General features: G+C 40.0%; 1 protein-coding gene across 2 annotated transcripts in view; it reads right to left on the bottom strand.

The window, feature by feature from the left end:
- The window catches only part of ATOSA (atos homolog A), a 133,965-nt gene extending 118,781 nt beyond the window's left edge, over positions 1-15,184 (bottom strand). For both annotated transcript variants that reach the window (XM_071066828.1, XM_011755422.3), the window contains exon 1: positions 15,092-15,184. The gene's annotated coding sequence lies outside the window, so the exon portion shown is untranslated. The remainder of the gene's footprint in view (positions 1-15,091) is intronic.
- Between the last annotated feature and the right edge of the window lie 5,072 nt (positions 15,185-20,256).

Below are 20,256 nucleotides of genomic sequence, written 5' to 3'. Positions count from 1 at the left end.
ACTCATTTTTGCTATGTAGACTGAGAGGGACAATAAATGAATAAATGGTATGAGATATGAGAGGCAGGAAAAAATTGAACAGAGTAAGTGGGATTTGGGGAAAGGCATTTCCAGATAGGGTTGTCAGGGTAGGCATCATCGGAAGGAGGTTAAGGGAGAAAAGACTTGAAGAGGTTTGAGCAAAGCCATGAAGGAGTTAAGGGAGTTAGCATGTGGCTATCTAGAGGAAGACTGTTCCAGGCCAAGGGACAGTCAGCACAAAGGCTCAAGGCAGGAGCATTCCCTTATATGCTTGTGAAGAGCAATTGCAGCTGGAACTCAATGAATGTGGGTGGGGAGACAGTAGAAAATGAGGTTGGAGAGGGGATGGAGGCCTCGATTACATGGGGTTTTAGGGACTATCATAAGGACTGGTCATTGCAGGGCTTTGAGCAGAGACATTATGTGGTCTTACTTATGTTTAAAACGTTCACTCTGACTGCTCTGTTGAAATTAGATGATAGTGGGGCAAGAGCAGACACATGGAAACTAACTAACAGTAGGCTATTCCTGCAACCCAGGTAAGAGCTAGTGTGGCTTAGTCTGCCATCCTCTGTCTTACCCAAGCTAGAAACCTCAGTGAACTCCTCTAGCCATTCCTCCCTCCCGCTTCCCCACCCATTCCCCTACACACCCTGCAATATACACACCTGGATTCTATTTCCAAATACTAGCCACTGCCCTCTACCCAACCACAACAGCCTCCATTCAGGCTTATCTGGATCATTGAAACAGCTTCCTAATTGGCCTCCCTGCCTTTCACTTACCCCCTCTTCCAGTCTATCCTATCAGCTGGGGTGTCCTTCTCATTACAGAGGGTCCTAGCTTGGCATATATGCATAGGATTCACTGGGTCTGTGACATTGTGAATTCTAGAAAAGTTTGCTTTTATTTTCATTTACATCCAACTGAAATTTAGCATTTCCTTTATGCTTATAAACATAAGCAACAAACCGCAGTACCAGTGACTGTTACCAACAGAAATTAGATATTTTCATAACATGATTAAAGTTGACACATATCTCAAGGTATCATTTATATGCATTACTTTGAAATTATGATTAGACCTACCACTAGATTCTTTTAAATGTGCTAATAATTGAGCAAGTATCACGATTAAGAACTATTTTATATTTCAAAATTATTGAATTCCTTTTAATTCCTATGTATTTTAATTTATACAAAGATTAAATATATGATATTTAACCTAATATAAATTATACTCTGAGGGATTCATGGACTTTATCAGATAGCCAAAGGGGTTCAAGGCCAGAAAAGATGAAAAACCCATGTTCTAATCATATTTAATCTATTCAGACCTGATCTTATTACTTCCATAATTTGAAAATCCTGAGGTGTCTGGCTAGCATACAGGATAAAAGTCTGAAGTTCTAACAATGCTAATAAGGTTCTCCCATCTTCACTTGGCTTTTTCTGCTTTATTACAAATCATTCCTTCTTTCTCCTATCCTATGTTCTGACCACCACACCCGCTGCTCCTTGGCATATGGCCCTTTCATTCCTCTGGGCATTTGTTTCTTATGTTCCCTTTTCCTGCAAAGCCTGAACAACCATGGAAACTCTTGCTCCATCTTCAAAGACTTCCCTTCTTCCAATACTGCCGTCTCAGGCCAAATGAGTTTCTCCCTCATCCTTGCTCCTGTAGCATGTTATACGCCGCTTTTCACATCTTACAGCAGTCTTGGTTGCCCACTTGCCTCTCTTTCTCCACAGTAACACCTCATGGGAGGACCTATCTTACATATCTTGGAACCCTTAGAAGATGTGAACAGATGCTTCATAAATGGCTAGTTGAAATGAACTAAATACTTTTTTAAAAAATTTATCTGAAACATGACTCACTTCTTTAATGCATAAGAATATGCCAAAATATACCTTAGAATTTTTTCCCCAGTCTTCTTATAACCTTTAGGTTAAGAACATAATGTTACATTTGCTTATAAATAAATGTTTGCAAACCAGACTAGAGGATACTTGCAATACATATATCTAACAAACAATTCGGAACTACTATTACCAAAAAAAAAAAAAAAAAAAATAGATTTCTACAAATTATTAAAAGACAACCAGCCCAATAAAAAATTAGACAAAGACTTGAACAGAAACTTGGAAAAGATAGATATCCAAATGGTCAAAATAATGAAATAAAGCTCACCAGGGCTTCATATGACCCGTCAGGATGACGCAAGTTAAAAATCACAACAAGAAACCACTACCACCACTCCCAGAAAGGCTCAAATTTAAAAGATTGACAATCCTAAGTGTTTTTAAGGATGTAGAATTCTTTTCTTTCTTTCTTTCTTTTTTTTTTTTGAGATGGAGTCTCACTCTGTTGCCCAGGCTGGAGTGCAGTGGCGTGATCTTGGCTCACTGCAACCTCTGCCTCCTGGATTCAAGTGATTCTCTTGCCTCAGCTTCCCAAGTAGCTGGGACTACAGGCATGTGCCACCCAACCTGGTTAATTTTCTTTTCTATTTTTATTAGAGATGGGGTTTCACTGTGTTAGCTAGGGTGGTCTCGATCTCCTGAGCTCGTGATCTGCCTGCCTCGGCCTCCCACAGTGCTGGGATTACAGGCATGAGCCACCATGCCTGGCCCAAGGATGTAGAACTCTTATTCGTAGCTGGGGGAACATGCACAATAATACAATTGTTCTGAAAAACCACTGAGTTTCTACTAGAGATAACATGCATCTACTTTATGATCTAGCAATTCCATTCTTTATACTCAAAAGAAATTAGTGCTATGTTCTCTCATTTGTACATTATATTCACAGCAGCTTTGTTCATAATATCCAAAAGATGAAACAATCCAAATGCTCAATTGTAATAGATTTACATAATGGAATATTGCACATTAAAAAAAATCAGCTCCAACAAGTTGAAGAAATCACATAGAGATACCATGTTGAGTGAAAGAAATCAGACACAAACAAGTTCTAGTGTGTGACTCATTTATACAAAGTTTAAGAATAAGCACAACGAAAAGATGTTTATAGAAGTCAGAATAGTGATTAACCTTTCAAGGAACAGACTGAAAAGTACACAAGAGAATCTCATGCAGTACAGAAAATGTTGTATACTTTTATCTAGAGGGTGGTTATACAGATGTATACATAAGTAAAAATTCAAGCTACACACTTAAGATTACTGTACTGTCTTCATTTACCATTTGTATGTTGTTACTCACTAAACAATATAAATAAACTTGGCCAAATTTGCTGAAGTGGTGGTGATTTTGGAAACTGGAGCCATGGCAAAACTTTGGAAAACGGTTTTAATATAGTCCAGAACATACTGCCAGTTGACTCAGTGAAAATAAGAAAGTTATTATTGGATGAATAAAATGGAGAATGAAAATAGAAGTACAGATACTGGAAATAAAAGCACTGCATAAATGCACAGTGCTAGCATAAGCTTGCCCCAGCCTCGGACCAATAAAAACCTAGGTTAAGCCACTAATGGCTCAGAAATCACTGAGTACCGTGACAAGGTTAGCCTCCTAACCATCAGTACCTGTTTTGTTTACTATCTACTTTCTACTTCCTCTCCTCTTTCTTGTCTGTGCCTTCACAGTGGTGGCAGTTGGGACTGAAGAACATTTTATTCCTGTTGTCGTCAGGCAGGAGATGGAAAAATGTCTTTGAAGATTATTTGGCTAGAAGGAAAGGGACCTCCAAGTTCCAACATTCCCACATCCTTGTTAAGTAAATATGGTCATCCTTGATGGGTCCTGCTCCTGGTCCAATCTCCAAATCCTTTTAATCCTATCTTGTGCCTGCACAGCCTTTTAAGGCCTTTATTGTTCTTGTACAGCTTCCTGAGTAAGTCTTCTTGCCTCAGAAGGCCTCTTCACCCTCCCATTTCACTCTCCAACAGAGTAACTCATTCAAAAAAACCAGATCTTATCATGCCATTCCATTTTGAGGGTTCCTTTTGTCTCGGAGAATCTAAACTCTGTGGTAGTAAACAGGGCCTTTTATAATCTGTCCACACATATTGCCCCCTCCAGCCTTATCTCCCCAGCAGGCATCCTGTGCAAGTCCTTAGAATGTGATATCAAGTGGGAATGTGCCCAGGTTAGCCTGCAGAGGAGCACCATGCCCGTGTCTTACTGTTGGCCCTTACTGTAGCATTCGGATTTAGTGCTTGAGGAAATCTGAAGGATACTAGTGGCATCAGCAGCAGTTCAGTCTTCTGCCTTCTTGCCTTTGTCTCTTAGATTTTTCAGCTCTAGAGTGAGATTTCCAAACCTGAAGATTAATCACAACACAGCTTCTTTTTCCTTAATGCTCAGAATATGCATGGGTATGCCATCAACTACTGTATTTTCAATGTATATATTTTTCAAATCTAAAGTTTACATTGTTAACATGAAATTAACTGAAAAGATTGACCATCACTGGAGGAAGAAGGTAGATGCTAATTCTCTTTTCTACTTTTTTTTTTCTTTACAGGAACAACTCTATGATCTTCTTGGTGAAACTTTACATACCAAAATAAAATTTGCTTGCCAACAAATTTAGGTTATGAACCCCTCAAAAGAAATAGGGAGGCATGAATAATATGTATTATTGTCCATGTGTAAAGTTATTGCCTACCCTTCTCTAGGTTTGTAAGACTGTAATATATAACCCACAGTGTAGGAGTTCAAAACTAGTATCTAAGTATTGGTTTCAAGGGGGGGTCTCTGCTCCCCTCTGCTCCCCTGCAAAAAATATTGTAAGCTTATGTAGTTTGAGGGAAATCGTCCATAGCTTTCAGGTTCTCAACAGGATCCAAGACCACTTCAAACCATAGCTTTCAGGTTCTCAACAGGATCCAAGACCACTTCAAAAAAAGCCTTGTTGTGACTAGACTTTCTATACCTAGAAGCAACTACCCTTCATATTTATCTAGAGCACACTTAAGGAAGTGCTGTCTAGTAAACTTGAATGCTGCAGACCAAGATGTCTGTAATTCCTCAGCACAATTAAAGATAATTAAGCAGTATGTTATTATTGTTTTTAAGTTGTTGCTTTCCTTTATTGGAAAGCAAACAAAATAAACTACTTGTTTTTTACCTCTGTCATGGAAGTAATTTCTGGTTCAGTTTTTTAATATATTTACCTCAACATATATTTAACCAAAGAATACTTTAACAAATGGAAGGATACCTCTTGTTCTTGGTTAGAATACCAAATCATCAAAATGTCAGTTCTCCCTAAGTTAACTTATAAATTTAATATTATCTCAAAAATACTAACAAGATTTTTTTTTGGAGCTAGACAGGTTGATAAAGTTAATATAGAGAAAAAAACATACAAGAATACCTTAAAAATGCGAAAAGGAAGATTAACTGAGGGGAAGGGGAGAGAGACTAGTCCTACCACATAATTAAAATATACAACAAAGCCTCTATACTTAAAACAAGGTTGTACTAAAACACGAAGTAGACCAACAAATGAAATATAATAGAAAAAGAACATATAGTAATATGGCATATGGCCAGACCTGGTGGCCCACGCCTGTAATCCCAGCACTTCAGGAGGCCAAGGTGGGAGGATAGCTTGAGCCCTGTCTCTACAAAGTATAACATTAACCAGGCATGGTGCCACAAGCCTGTAATGCCAGCTACTTGAGAAGCTGAGGCAAGAGAATGACTTGAGCCCAGGAGTTCAAGGTTGCAATAAGCTGTAATGGTGCCACTGCACTCCAGCATGGGCAACAGAACGAGACCCTGTCTCCAGTATATATATATGTAAATCATAGAGGTGATTTCTTCAATCACTAGGACAAAAATAAATGTTTGAGATCTCAGTACAACCAGCTACCCATTTAGAAAGGATAAATTAGATCCTTTCTTCACCATACACAGAGTAAACTTCAAATGATCAGAAATCTAAACATAAAAGGTAAAACTATACTAATAGAAGAAAACAGGCAAATTTCTCCATAATGTGGGCCGAAGGAAAGGATTCCTAATTAATATGAAATAAACAGCCTTGTCGCTCAAAAAAAAAAAGGAAAAGATTCGTAACTATGATTGAAAATTCAGATACCATTAAGAACAATACATTTGCCATCAAATGAATTTAAAATTGTGCATAAAAACACTTCAAGTAAAATTAACATACAAATGAAAAATAGGGGGAAAATATCTGTACCATTTCGAGATAAAGATCTAATGTTCCTAATACAGAAAGAGCTTTAAAAATAGAGAAGACCGGGGCCAATGTGGGAGGATCGCTTGAGGCCAGGAGTTTAAGAGCAGCCTGGGCCACATAGCAAGACCTCATCTCAACTAAAAAAATAAATTTTAAAAAAGAGAAGATGAAAAATCTTACAGAAAAATAACAAACACATGAAAAAATGCTCCACATCACTAATCAGAGAAATGCAAGTCAAAATCACAAGATTTTATAGGAGATATCATTTCATACCAGTCTGAATGTCTATTAAAAAGTCAAAGAACAACAGATGCTGGCAAGGCTGCAGAGAAAAGGAAACCCTTATACACTGTTGGTGGGAATGTAAATTAGTTCAGCCACTGTGGAAAGCACTTATGGAGATTTATCAAAGAACTTAGAACCACTATTCAACCCAGAAATCCTCTTATAAGGTATACATCCAAATGAAAAATCTTCCTACCAAAAAGACACATGCACTCACATGTTCATCATGGCACTGCTCACAATAGCAAAGATACAGAGTCAACCTAGGTGCCTAACAACAAATGAGTTGGATAAAGAAAATGTATACACCATGTAATACCACACAGCCATAAAAAGAGAACAAAATCATGTCCTTTGCAGCAACATGGATGCAGCTGGAAGCCATTATCCTAAGTAAATTAATGCAGGAACAGAAAACCAAATGCCACATGTTCTCATTTATAAGTGGGAGCCAAAGATTGGGGTACTCATGGACTTAGAGATGACAGCAGTAGAAACTGGGAACTACTAGGGGCAGGGAAGGACGAGGACAAGAGCTGAAAAAGTAACTGTTAGATACTATGCTCAGTACCTAAATGACAGGATCATCTGTACCCCACACCTCAGTATCATGTAGTATACCCAGGTAACAAACCTATGCATGTATCTCCTGAATCTAAAATTTGAAAAAAAAGTGTTTCAAAAAAAAAAAAAAAAGGAAAATGGGCAAAACACATGAATGGATAATCACAAAAGATAGAAAAATGACATTTAAAATGACATTAAAAAATGACATTTAATGAGCATTTAAAATGCTCAGTTTCACCCATAATAAACCATTCTGTCAGATACTTACCCAAGGGAAACAAAAACATATGTCTACACAATGACTTGTACACAAATTTTCATAGTAACTTTATTTGCAATAGTCCCAAACTAGAAACAACCTAAATGTCCATTATCAGGTAAAGAGATAAACAGAGGCCGGGCGCGGTGGCTCACGCCTGTAATCCCAGCACTTTGGGAGGCCGAGACGGGCGGATCATGAGGTCAGGAGATCGAGACCATCCTGGCTAACACGGTGAAACTCCGTCTCTACTAAAAATGCAAAAAAATTGCCGGGCGTGGCGGCGGGCGCCTGCAGTCCCAGCTACTCAGGAGGCTGAGGCAGGAGAATGGCCTGAACCCAGAAGGCGGAGCTTGCAGTGAGCTGAGATCGCGCCACTGCACTCCAGCCTGGGCGACTGAGCAAGACTCCATCTCAAAAAAAAAAAAAAAAAAAAAAAGAGAAACAAAATGTAGCATATTCACACAATAGAATAGTATTCAGCGATAAAAAAGAACAGGGTCTGATACACATAACAATGCGGGTGAATCTCAGAATCACTACGCTGAAAGAAACCAGATAAAAGAATACACATGGCTTGATGTTTATATACAAATTTAGATAGTGCAAACTAATCTAAAATAACAAAAAGCAAATCAGTGGTTCCTTGGGCACAGGGGTGGAGGGAGGAATTTATTTAAAGAGCCACAGGAAAAATTTTAGGGGTGATAGAAATGTTTTATACTGATTGTATACTGATTAAATTTTATACAGTTCATAGGATTTCAACTATACTTCAATAAAGTTCACAAAAATGGCCTTTAAAAGATCAATTTCATTAATAATAAGCCAAATACAAATTAAACTACCCTAAGATACTATTTCTTGTCCATCAGTTTGACAAAATGGTGCATTCTGTTAGCAAGGCTGTGGAGAAACCCATCTCATATGAAGGGAATTTGCTATACCTAACAAACCTACCTGATGGTTGCTTAACCATCAACCAGCAATTTTACTCCTAGAAATCCAGAAAAGATATACCTCCAAACATCTGAAAATACATATGCACAAGGTTACTCATTGCAGTATAGGAGACTAGTATAATAAAATGTGGTACACACACCGGGGCCTGGCGGGGGCTGGGGCCTGGGGGAGGGATAGCATTAGGAGATACACCTAATGTAAATGACGAGTTGATGGGTGCAGCAAACCAACATGGCACATGTATACCTATGTAACAAACCTGCACATTATGTACATGTATCCTAGAACTTAAAGTATAATTTTTTAAAAAAAGAAAGAAAAATAATTAAATGTGGTACATACACACAATAGAGTATTATATAGTTGTGTAAAATTGGGGGGCGGGAATGTCTTCTGAACTAATTTGGTGTGACTTCCAGGATATATTATTAAGAGAAAAAAGACAAAAAGCAAAAGAATATCCATAGTATACTACCTTTTTATAGCAAATGAGGAAGAAAGAAAACATACATAGGTTCATTATTTTGCACAAAAAGAAAAAGAGGAAGGACATATCAGAAAATAAATAAATTGGTTACCTTTAACCAAAACAGCATGGTACTGGTACCAAAACAGAGATATAGACCAATGGAACAGAATAGAAGCCTCAGAAATAACACCACACATCTACAACCATCTGATCTTTGACAAACCTGACAAAAACAAGCAATGGGGAAAGGATTCCCTATTTAATAAGTGGTCCTGGGAAAACTGGCTAGCCATATGTAGAAAGCTGAAACTGGATCCCTTCCTTACACCTTATACAAAAGTTAACTCAAGATGGATGAAGACTTAAATGTAAGACCTGAAACCATAAAAACCCTAGAAGAGGCCGGGCACGGTGGCTCAAGCCTGTAATCCCAGCACTTTGGGAGGCTGAGACGGGTGGATCACGAGGTCAGGAGATCGAGACCATCCTGGCTAACACGGTGAAACCCCGTCTCTACTAAAAAATACAAAAAACTAGCCGGGCGAGGTGGCGGGCGCCTGTAGTCCCAGCTACTCGGGAGGCTGAGGCAGGAGAATGGCGTGAACCCAGGAGGCGGAGCTTGCAGTGAGCCGAGATCTGGCCACTGCACTCCAGCCTGGGTGACAGAGCAAGACTCCGTCTCAAAAAAAAACAAAAAAAACAAAAAAAAAAAACCCTAGAAGAAAGTCTAGGCACTACCATTCAGGACATAGGCATGGGCAAAGACTTCCTGACTAAAACACCAAAAGCAATGGCAACAAAAGCCAAAATAGACAAATGGGATCTAATTAAACTAAAGAGCTTCTGCACAGCAAAAGAAACTATCATCAGAGTGAACAGGCAACCTACAGAATGGGAGAAAATTTTTGCAATCTATCCATCTGACAAAGGGCTAATATCCAGAATCTACAAAGAACTTAAATTTATGAGAAAAAAATAAACGACCCCATCAAAAAGTGGGCAAAGGATATGAACAGACACTTCTCAAAAGAAGATATTTATGCAACCAACAGACATATGAAAAAATACTCATCATCTCTGATCATCAGAGAAATGCAAATCAAAACCACAATGAAATACCATCTCATGCCAGTTAGAATGGCAATCATTAAAAAGTCAGGAAACAACAGATGCTGGAGAGGATGTGGAGAAATAGGAACACTTTTACACTATTGGTGGGAGTGTAAATTAGTTCAACCATTGTGGAAGACAGTGTGGCAATTCCTCAAGGATCTAGAACTAGAAATACCATTTGACCCAGCCATCCCATTACTGGGTATATACCCAAAGGATTATAAATCATGCTATTATAAAGACACATGCACATGTATGTTTACTGCAGCACTATTCACAATAGCAAAGTCTTGGAACCAACACAAATGTCCACCAATAATAGACTGGATAAAGAAAATGTGGCACACATATACCATGGAATACTATGCAGCCGTAAAAAAGGATGAGTTCATGTCCTTTGCAGGGACATGGATGAAGCTGGAAACCATCATTCTAAGCAAAATATCACAAGGACAGAAAACCAAACACTGCATGTTCTCACTCATAAGTGGGAGCTGAACAATGAGAACACATGGACACAGGCAGGGGAATATCACACACACACTGGGGTCTGTTGTGGTGGGGGGTGCTGGGGGAGGGATAGCGTTAGGAGAAATACCTAATGTAAATGATGAGTTGATAGGTACAGCAAACCAACATGGCACATGTATACCTAGGTAACAAACCTGCACATTGTGCACATGTACCCTAGAACTTAAAGTATAATAAAATAAAAAGAAATTACCCAGAAAGAAGAGAAAAAAGAAAAACTGTGCGGATGAAAGTACATATTGCAGCATTATATCAATTTAATTTGTAAATGAGGTATAACAGGTACACTGCAAAAGATACATAAGCATATAGTTCAGTGAATTCTTGCTTAAGTATATACACATGTGATCACCACTCAGCTCAATAAATAGATTCCCAGTACCAGAACAGGGCTCTCTTATCTTTAATGTCAATAGCACCAACACCCCCAGCCCAAGCATCTCACCCCCAACTAACCACTATTCTCACTTCTATCACCATAGTTTTGTCTGTTTCTGAATTTTGTGTACGTTGAGTAAAATATAATTTTTATATGATTTTTACTCTATATTATATATGATTTACAGGATCAGTTATGTATAGAAGTTTTTGGTTTTGTGTGGCATTCTGTTGTATTAATATGCCATAATTTATTTATCTACTCTCTGATGTACATTTGGGTCGCTTCCAGTTTTTCAATATTACATATTAAACTGCTGTGAAACAAACAAAAAAAAGAAATTAGTTACCTTCGAAGCGTGCAAAAGGAATGGGTTAGGGGAGATAGGTCAGGGAATTATACTTCTTTAAGTATACATGCTTTATTAGTTTTCACTTTTGGAAGGATATTAATGTTCTACATATTAAAAAATAAAACCAAGGCAAGATGGAGTGAAAACTGTAACAATACAAACAAATGAACCAGTGAAAACAATGTTCTCTCAAATGAGTAATAAAGCCACAACGAAGGGGGAAAAAGAATTAATCCAACCAATTTGTGAACACAGGAACTTGACTAGCCTCAGTCTATGGAGAAAAGAACTACAAATAAATCTTTTACTCTGGTTAGTAGATGAGCTTTCCATGACGACATGGCTTTAGCAATTCAGAAATTATTTAATACGTATTGCAGGACTGGGCAAATGAATGCAATGATGTTGTTGGGAACGAAGGTTTTCACTAGGAAGGAAGGAGGCAAAAATGTTCATCAGGTAGGCTGTCTTATAAGAACAAACAAAATGTTCCAAAAAAGTGATAGGGACATGTCAAAAGGAAACAAAAACTAGCTTGAAAGACCCAAATCTGGGGAAGTTGAGCATCAAAAAAATAAATAAGTACAATAATGATTATAACTCACTGCCTAAAAATAGGAATTCATAAGTCTATACAGAGAATAATTCAGCAATAAAAGGGAGCGATGTATTGACACATGCCACAAAATGGGTGAAATCAAAAACATCATGCCAAGTACAAGAAGCCAGATTACACATTATATTATTCCATTGATACAAGATATTCAGAATAGGCAAATCTGTAGAGAGAGAAAGTAGATTAGTGTTTCCCTAGGGCTGGGGGAAATGGGGGGATGACTGCTAGCAGGTATGGGGTTTCTTTCTGGGGTGCTGAAATGTTCTTTTTTTTTTTTTTTTGAGACGGAGTCTCGCTCTGTCGCCCAGGCTGGAGTGCAGTGGCGCGATCTCGGCTCACTGCAAGCTCCGCCTCCCGGGTTCACGCCATTCTCCTGCCTCAGCCTCCCGAGTAGCTGGGACTACAAGCGCCCACACCCGCGCCCGGCTAATTTTTTGTATTTTTAGTAGAGACGGGGTTTCACCGTGGTCTCGATCTCCTGACCTTGTGATCCGCCCGCCTCGGCCTCCCAAAGTGCTGGGATTACAGGCGTGAGCCACCGTGCCCGGCCTGAAATGTTCTTAAATTGATTGTGGTGATGTCCATACAATTCTGACTACACTAAAAACCACTGAGTTGCACATTTTGAAAGGGGGAATTGTATGGTATGTGAAATATATTAATAAAACTGTAAACAAATGGTGGTAAAGATTTCCTTACAACAGAATGTCATTTGATCAATGTAGAGGCAGTGGTGATATAATCGGAAAGTTAACCATTTCACAGCCATCATGGTAAACATTGGTTTGAACCAAGAATGGATGCTAAATCTAGGGGCAAATGTTTGATGTGGAGCAGGGTATTTACATGGTCTCATTGTCTTTCCACAAATTGTTTACTGATTGCAAAGGAACAAGTAGTAAATATACAGTGGAAAAAATAGGCAGCAACTAGGTAATTAAAATTAACACCACTCAATAGAGGCAGATATCATGTCTCCAGAAATGATATCCTGAGAAGGGAACAAAATCGCCTATGAAAAAATACAACTAGGGATGCATACCAGATAAACCCGTCAAGAACATAAAACGATCGGCCTACATTCTTCAAAAATGTCATTGTCATAAAAGACAAAGACAGGCTGAGGAATTACTCCAGATTAAAGGAAGTGAAAGAGCCATGATTTAATCCTATGTTGGTGGGAGAAAAGTATTACTGTTCGGACAAGTGAAATTGAAATATAGACTGTAGGTTAGATAAAAATAATAGATCAATATTAAATTTCTGAAATTTACTATTTTGTGGTTACATGAAAGAATATCCTCGGTCTTAGAAAATTTACACTGAAGGAACATGATATTTCACATACTCTTGAGTAATTCAGAAAAAGAGTAAAATCATGGAAAAGGAGAAAGAAGGAGGAAGAGAGAGGGAGAGAGTACGTTAAAGCCAAAGTTTAATAAAAGTATGTTTGTGAGAATGAGAAATACTCAAAGATACAAAATGGTATTGTTAAATTCACTTGCCTTTCCTATGTGAGCCCCTGAATGCCGTTTTGCTTTGGATAGCCAGGAAAATCCCAGTCTCAAATCCACACCATTCTTGTCATAGAAACCTTATTACCAGGGGCTGAAACCTCAGGAGGCTTGGGGATGGTTTTCCGGGACTTCAGGAAAGGAGAGTGAAGTTACCCGGGGAAAACTGCACTGAATATTAAATTAGAACTGTAGTAAATAGGACAAAATGAAAAATGAACAAAATGAAGGGAAGGAGGTTGGGCAAGGCTGGGGTCAACCACACTTTCAGCATCTTGGGAGACGGGTTCCACAACCAGACAGCTTAGTCCTTTCAGAGCCTCCTTCCTCTCTCATCCGCACGACCCTACCCTCCTCTCTCACAGCAGAAAATGGCGGGAGAAGAGGAGAGGGACTTTCCTTCAGGTTCCAAAAGCACTTTTGGATCTAGCCCCAGTGTCAAGGCTGCTTCTGGATTCCCACTCCCAACTCTAGGATTTCTAAGGCACCTAAATGCTTGATGGGATCATCGTTATTAAACTGTAGGACACAAACTCTCCTACTTGTGTGATTTATGAAGATGTGTTTGCTTATCAGATTGACTTTATAACGGAGGTCAAGGTTTGGGGGGTGGTTTTTGAATCAAGGTATGATTACTGAATTAAGGCACTCTCTATTGCCTTGTTTTTCAACCTGTTAAGTGAGAATAGCTGCATTTGTAAAAATCTACCTTGCAAAATTGTTGGGACTGAAGAAACAGTTTCTGCTAAACCACATTGGGAAAGAAGTAACCCAGCATCCCTTTAAAATTGGGTACTTTTTTTCTGTTTCAGTTGGTCAAAAACAAATTCTCCTCAGAGGCTCTCACCAAAACGCTTAAGTCACTCACAATATTATCCAGTTGTTTACAGATAGCTAATTGTTTTACTAACATATCGTGGAGGCTACCTCCCTTCCTCTGTGGTAGAATAAGGTTTATTGCTAGTTGCTTTACTAGCACACTGTGGGAATCATCTCTCTTCCTCGCTGGTAGGATGAAGTTTCTGACTTAACCAGTGATCACAAACCCAAATGCCTCCAGAGCCTAATCAGGTAACACAATTTAGAGAAGCTGGCTGATGTGGAGGTGAATAATGATGAAGGGGTGGTAAGGACTGGACCCATGGAAAGTACTCCCTGTCTGCAAGTCTTCATGTTAAAAAAAAAAAAGAAAAAGAAAGAAAAGACAAAAGAAAGGTGAACCTAGGCAGACCAAACAAAGCACATCCAGGCAAATGGGTCAGTTCTGCCCTCTCTTTATTAGAAGATATCTACATTCCCTTTCACCTCCCAAAACCCACGACTGATCATTTTGAAGTTTTACATTTGTCGTGGAAACTGGCCCAGAGTCTGTTTCCTAATATTTATTAACCTGCCTGTCGCCTATCATTGCAAAATCATTGGCTTTTGCTGTCACTTATCATTGCAAAATCATTGGCTTTAATGTAGTAGAGTGGTTACTGCTGAATGAGAAGTTTACATAAATGTTTCTCATATTTGCTGAACTTTACCCCAAAGCTCTAATTCTACCATCTCTCTTAAAGGACCACAATACTGGTTAAAAAAACTACAAGGTGCAGAGTATTTTTCACACTGACCTTTTAACATAAAATGCATACAAGTCCCTTTCACTCATAGGTTCCCAAGACTGCACGCAGCTTCCACTTCATGCCTCCTGAATACTCCAGATCGCTCTCCCACCCCCTCCACTTGCTAGCCCCTTCGCCCTCCTCCCTCCTCACCACACACCACTTCCTATCTCTTATCTCCTTACTCCCATCACCCCTTCCCACTCCCCTCTTTCTCCAGACACATACCTATTGGGTTGTGTCCACACCAGCCAGGAGCTTTCCCTCACACAGAAGAGGGAGATGATCTGAAAGTCTATAGGCGGAGCAGCAGCAGCAGTAGACTGTTCGCTGTGCCTTCTGTAAATAGAGCAAGGTAGAGGGTGGAGTCTGGGGGAAGGGAGGAGACCTGAGGGAAGCTAATTAGAGAGACTCGCCCATTAGGGAGGCCAGGCTTGTTGAAGGAGGCGGGCCTTGGACTGTTGCAGCCTAGCTAACTCAAAGTCAGCTTACTGTTAAGGTCTGGTTCCCAATACTGCAGCCTGATTCCTCTCAGGATGCTTTTTTATTGTTATAATTATGTTGAACCTAATACCATGACATTTGTGTTGATGAGTTGATCTCTGCCCTGCAAGAACACAGAACCACAAATGTCTAGAGCAAGTGTTATGCTGACCAGTCCCTGCTGGGCTGTATTGCTGGCAGCTGATCCCAAAGCAAGGCAGAGGAAGGTCAGGTGTCCCAAAGTTTCGAGGCCCGGTGGATGGGTGTGAGTTAGCACCTGGAAGATGGCAGCTGTAAGCAGTCAAGTTTCTGTTCCTGTTGTTTGTGTATTTATGTGATTTTAGGTCCCTGAAACATAGGCTGGGGCCTATCAGCTCCTTGGGCTCTTATTACAGTCTGCTGCTGCGTACCTCCTGGAATCCAGTCTCTCTCCTGGCTACAAGGCCCTCCCTAGTCTGCCTCTGCCAACCTGTCAGCTTCCTCCACTACCATGTGACCCTCTTTCATTATGCTCCCGCCACACTGTCTTCTTGATGTGTCATACAGCTTAAATAAGCCAAATGAGATCTGCCTCAGGGCCTTTGCACTGACTATTTCTGCTACTGGAACATTCATCTCACTTCCCTCCCTGCTTCTTTACTTAAATATCTGGCTCCTTCTCATTCAGCTCACAGGGTTACAGTCTTTCTAAGGTTTTCCCTGACTCTCCTGTCTATCAGAGTACACAGTTTTGTTTTCTTCGTAGCTGTTAACACTACCTGAAATCATTGAGTGTTTTTATTTACTTGGTCTCCATTACCCTCTCCCCACTAGATTGTAAGTGCCACGAGTTGGCTCTGTATTGCTCATGACATTATCCACACCTCTAGAATCAGTACCTGAAACATAGTAGGTGTTTACTGTGTGTGTAGTGACTAAATGAATGGACACCATTCATTCACTGACTCAATGTTAATGCATACTTGGTGTGTGCCAGGCACTGAGTACTGGAGACACAACAAGACAGTGAAGGGCTCCCTCAAGGAGGCTTCTCATCTAAAGGGAAGAGGACCATTACATTAATAGTCAATTGAAATTATATTTTAAGGCCTGGCGCGGTGGCTCAAGCCTGTAATCCCAGCACTTTGGGAGGCCGAGATGGGCGGATCACGAGGTCAGGAGATCAAGACCATCCTGGCTAACACGGTGAAACCCCGTCTCTACTAAAAAATACAAAAAACTAGCCGGGCGAGGCGGCGGGCGCCTGTAGTCCTAGCTACTCGGGAGGCTGAGGCAGGAGAATGGCGTAAACCCGGGGGGCGGAGCTTGCAGTGAGCTGAGATCTGGCCACTGCACTCCAGCCTGGGCGGCAGAGCCAGACTCTGTCTCAAAAAAAAAAAAAAAAAAAACTAGCCAGGCAACGTGGCGGGTGCCTGTAGTCCCAGCTACTAGGGAGGCTGAGGCAGGAGAATGGCGTGGACCTGGGAGGCGGAGCTTGCAGTGAACTGAGATCCGGCCACTGCACTCCAGCCTGGGCGGCAGAGCGAGACTCCGTCTCAAAAAAAAAAAAAAAAAAGAAATTATATTTTAAAAGAGATAAACAAAGAAGAAACCACATGTTTGTTCACAGATTGAAATGAATGCATATACCAGAAGTGCTAGTAGGGGGTGAGCACCCAGTCATAGAGCCTAGAATTCTTAGGAATCTAAGCCATGCTTATAAATTGATGAAGGGATTTTATTCCTGTAAACATGATGGGATCCCATGAAGCAAAGTCCCCATTTGTAGCGCTCAGACTCACTTTCTGCAGAGGAGTGTAATCAAGACTGCCCTGTAGCACCAGCATATTTATGAGGCCTAGTGTGTTTTACTGGAGAATAACCTTTGAATCGACATTTCAACGTTCAAGGAATACAAATTCTAGGGATGTCCTAGGGCTCTCAGTGTTTTTGGAGCTTGTAAAAGAGATCTGCCATGAGGCTAGGCATGTAATAGGCCAATGGGGCTTCTTTTAATGTTTCAGAGGAGGATTGAGACCAGGTCATTTCTCTCGGGGAGAATTCACTTCAATAATCTCGTTGGAATCCTCCTGTTTCCTCCAGGACCCCAAATCTCTACTTGACTTTTTTATTACCTGCCTGGACCCTGAAGGTGTTTGATTTTGTGGGCCCTGCTTCTAGACATTATTTTTGGCATCCTGAGAGTTTTAGGATTCTGAAATACCTGGAAATTTTTTTGCTAAAAAAATTATCATTCAGGTCCTGTATCTCCTGGAAAAATTCAGATATTAAAATGCTGGTAACTAGGGTACCAACCCAGAAAACTTTAATACACAGAGGTCTAAGATTCTAGTATTATAACTCTCAAATCCTAAAGATTCGTAAAATAAAACTTTTGGGGAACATTCTTCTGAATTTCCTCAACAGGAGCAATTTATTCATTTATTTATTTTAAGACAGGGTCTCACTCTGTCACCTAGGCTGGAGTACAGTGGTGCGATCTCAGCTCATTGCAACCAACAGGGCAAATTTTACCCTTTGCTGGTTGTTTAGTTATTGTTGCTGCCTAACAAACCACTCCAAAACTTACGGGCATAAAATAATCATTTTATTGTGCTCAAAGGTTCTGTGGGTTAGGAATTCTGATAGGGTAGAGAGGGTATAGCTTGAGTCTGCACTGTGACGTCTGGGTCCTCAACTGGGAAGAAGGCAGGGGTGACTCAGTGGCTGAAGGTGAGAATCAGATGGAGACATCCTCACTCAGATGTCTGGTAATTTATGTGGACTACTGGCTAGGCACACCTTCACATGGTGTCTCAGTGGGGGAGATGCACAGGCTAGTTTAGGCTTCCTTGTAGCATGGCATCTGGGTTCCAAGAACGAGAATTTCAAGACAGCAAGGCAGAGGTGCATGGCATTTTTACCATCTGGCTCAAGGTCTCATGGTAAGAAGAGAATGTGGGATGGAATTATTTAATGCATTTTTGGAAAATACAATTTGCCAGAGTAATAGATTTGACTTTCAAAAATAGCTAAAAGTCATTAGGAGTTAAGCCTTGATGAATAACGTGAGTGAAGCTGTTTCGATTAAAAATTGAGGAGTATGGCCATTAAATAATAAGAACACTTTCTTCTGTGGATCACATTCAGTCCAGAATGTATTTTTGAAAGAGCACTTTTAGAACTTTTCAAACAACCTGCATCATTTTACCAATCACCATGGTTGATTTGATTGGGCAATGTATAACGTATATCATCTTCCAGGGAAGTATTTGAAGTATTTGAAGTATTTGAAGTACGAATTGCCATGTAGACAGGTACCTTCTTGAATTTTTATTGAAGATGAACAAATATCTTTTACAGTCTATACCCCAGATTGCTTTTCACATTTGTGAAACAGCCTTGAAACCCAGGCAACACAGTCCTGTTACATTAATGAGCTTTTATCAAATGGCCCCAGATGTCCTCCATCCCAAGTTAATCAGATTAACTTGTATCTTATCATCTTATGACATGTTTAGTACACACAGCCATCTTCACAAGCTACACTTTTCTTTTGGGATAAACTCTGAGATACTAGCAACAATCAGTGGATCTAAAATGCTTTATAATGGTGTTTCCTAAAACTGTGTTCTGAGAAGCACTAGTTCCTGGAGATGGGACATTTTCCTCCCAGAAATTAATAATTATCAATTCATATGAGTATTAAAGGATCTCCACAAAAGAAACTTGTTTGACATTGTCAACCTAGTGACAGAAAACTCCTTTTACAAGGAGATCCTATTAATATCTCTTGGAACTAGTATACTGTGGAAAATACTGCCCTGTGGTCTTGTCCTTAAAACATATTTGGAAATAGCAATGACAACAACAACAAAATACCATTGGTTTGCCATTTTGTCCCCAGCATTCATTTTTAGCTTCTGATTAAACTGGTGCCAGTTAATCTGATTAACTTGGGATGGTGGACACCTGGGGCCATTTGATAAAAGCTCATTAATATAACACGACTGTATTGCCTGGGTTTCAAGGCCGCTTTCACAAATGTGAAAAGCAATCTGGGGTATACACTGTAAAAGAACCGGAGAGTTGAAGGAAACCTTAGAGATTATCTACTTTAACTCCTTTATCTTAAAGATGGAAACTGAGGCTTAATCTCTGTTGGACGACTTCCCCAAGAAACACTGGTCAATGCCAAATCAGAACTGGAAGCCACATGTACTTTCCTAAGGTAGCTTTTCCAAATATTAAAAAGCGCATTTGTATGTCTTAGAATAAGTCTGGATCCTGTGTCCCTCAGAAACAAGAATTTGGAATCAGGCCTTATGAGACACTTTTCCATTTATTAGCTGTGTATTTTTAGGTAACTTACTAACCCACACACCTCCTCCAAGCCTCTGTTTTCTCATATATAAAATGAGAATGATATTGTACCCTAGCTGCCTTATGGCATAGTTGTGAGGGTCAAATGAGGTAATGTTTTTGAAAGCACTTTGGAGGAACTTTGTGTGGAGCATTATGCAAACATAGGCAATTGATTGCTCTCTGCTAATATGCAGCCCTCTCAGCCCATAGAATCGTGACTCTGGGCTCCTTAGTAATTTGATTGGCTTGAGATGTTGATGGACTCCCCAGTGTAATTAGTCATTTAAACCAGCCACAGCCACTGTCTTTCTTTACCTCTCCTTTTCACCTGTTTTTTTTTTTTTTCAAGACGGAGTCTCACTCTGTCTCCCAGGCTGGAGTGCAGTGGCCTGATCTCGGCTTACTACAACCTCCGCCTCCCAGGTTCAAGCGATTCTCCTGCCTCAGCCTCCTGAGTAGCTGGGACTACAGGCGTCCACCACCACCCCCAGCTAATTTTTGTATTTTTAGTAGAGACAGGGTTTCACCATATTGGCCAGGCTGGTCTCGAACTCCTGACCTTGCGA

Source organism: Macaca nemestrina, chromosome 7, assembly GCF_043159975.1.
Source record: "Macaca nemestrina isolate mMacNem1 chromosome 7, mMacNem.hap1, whole genome shotgun sequence".
Classification (NCBI taxonomy): domain Eukaryota; kingdom Metazoa; phylum Chordata; class Mammalia; order Primates; family Cercopithecidae; genus Macaca; species Macaca nemestrina.
This window is presented reverse-complemented; position numbering and strand designations above follow the sequence as displayed.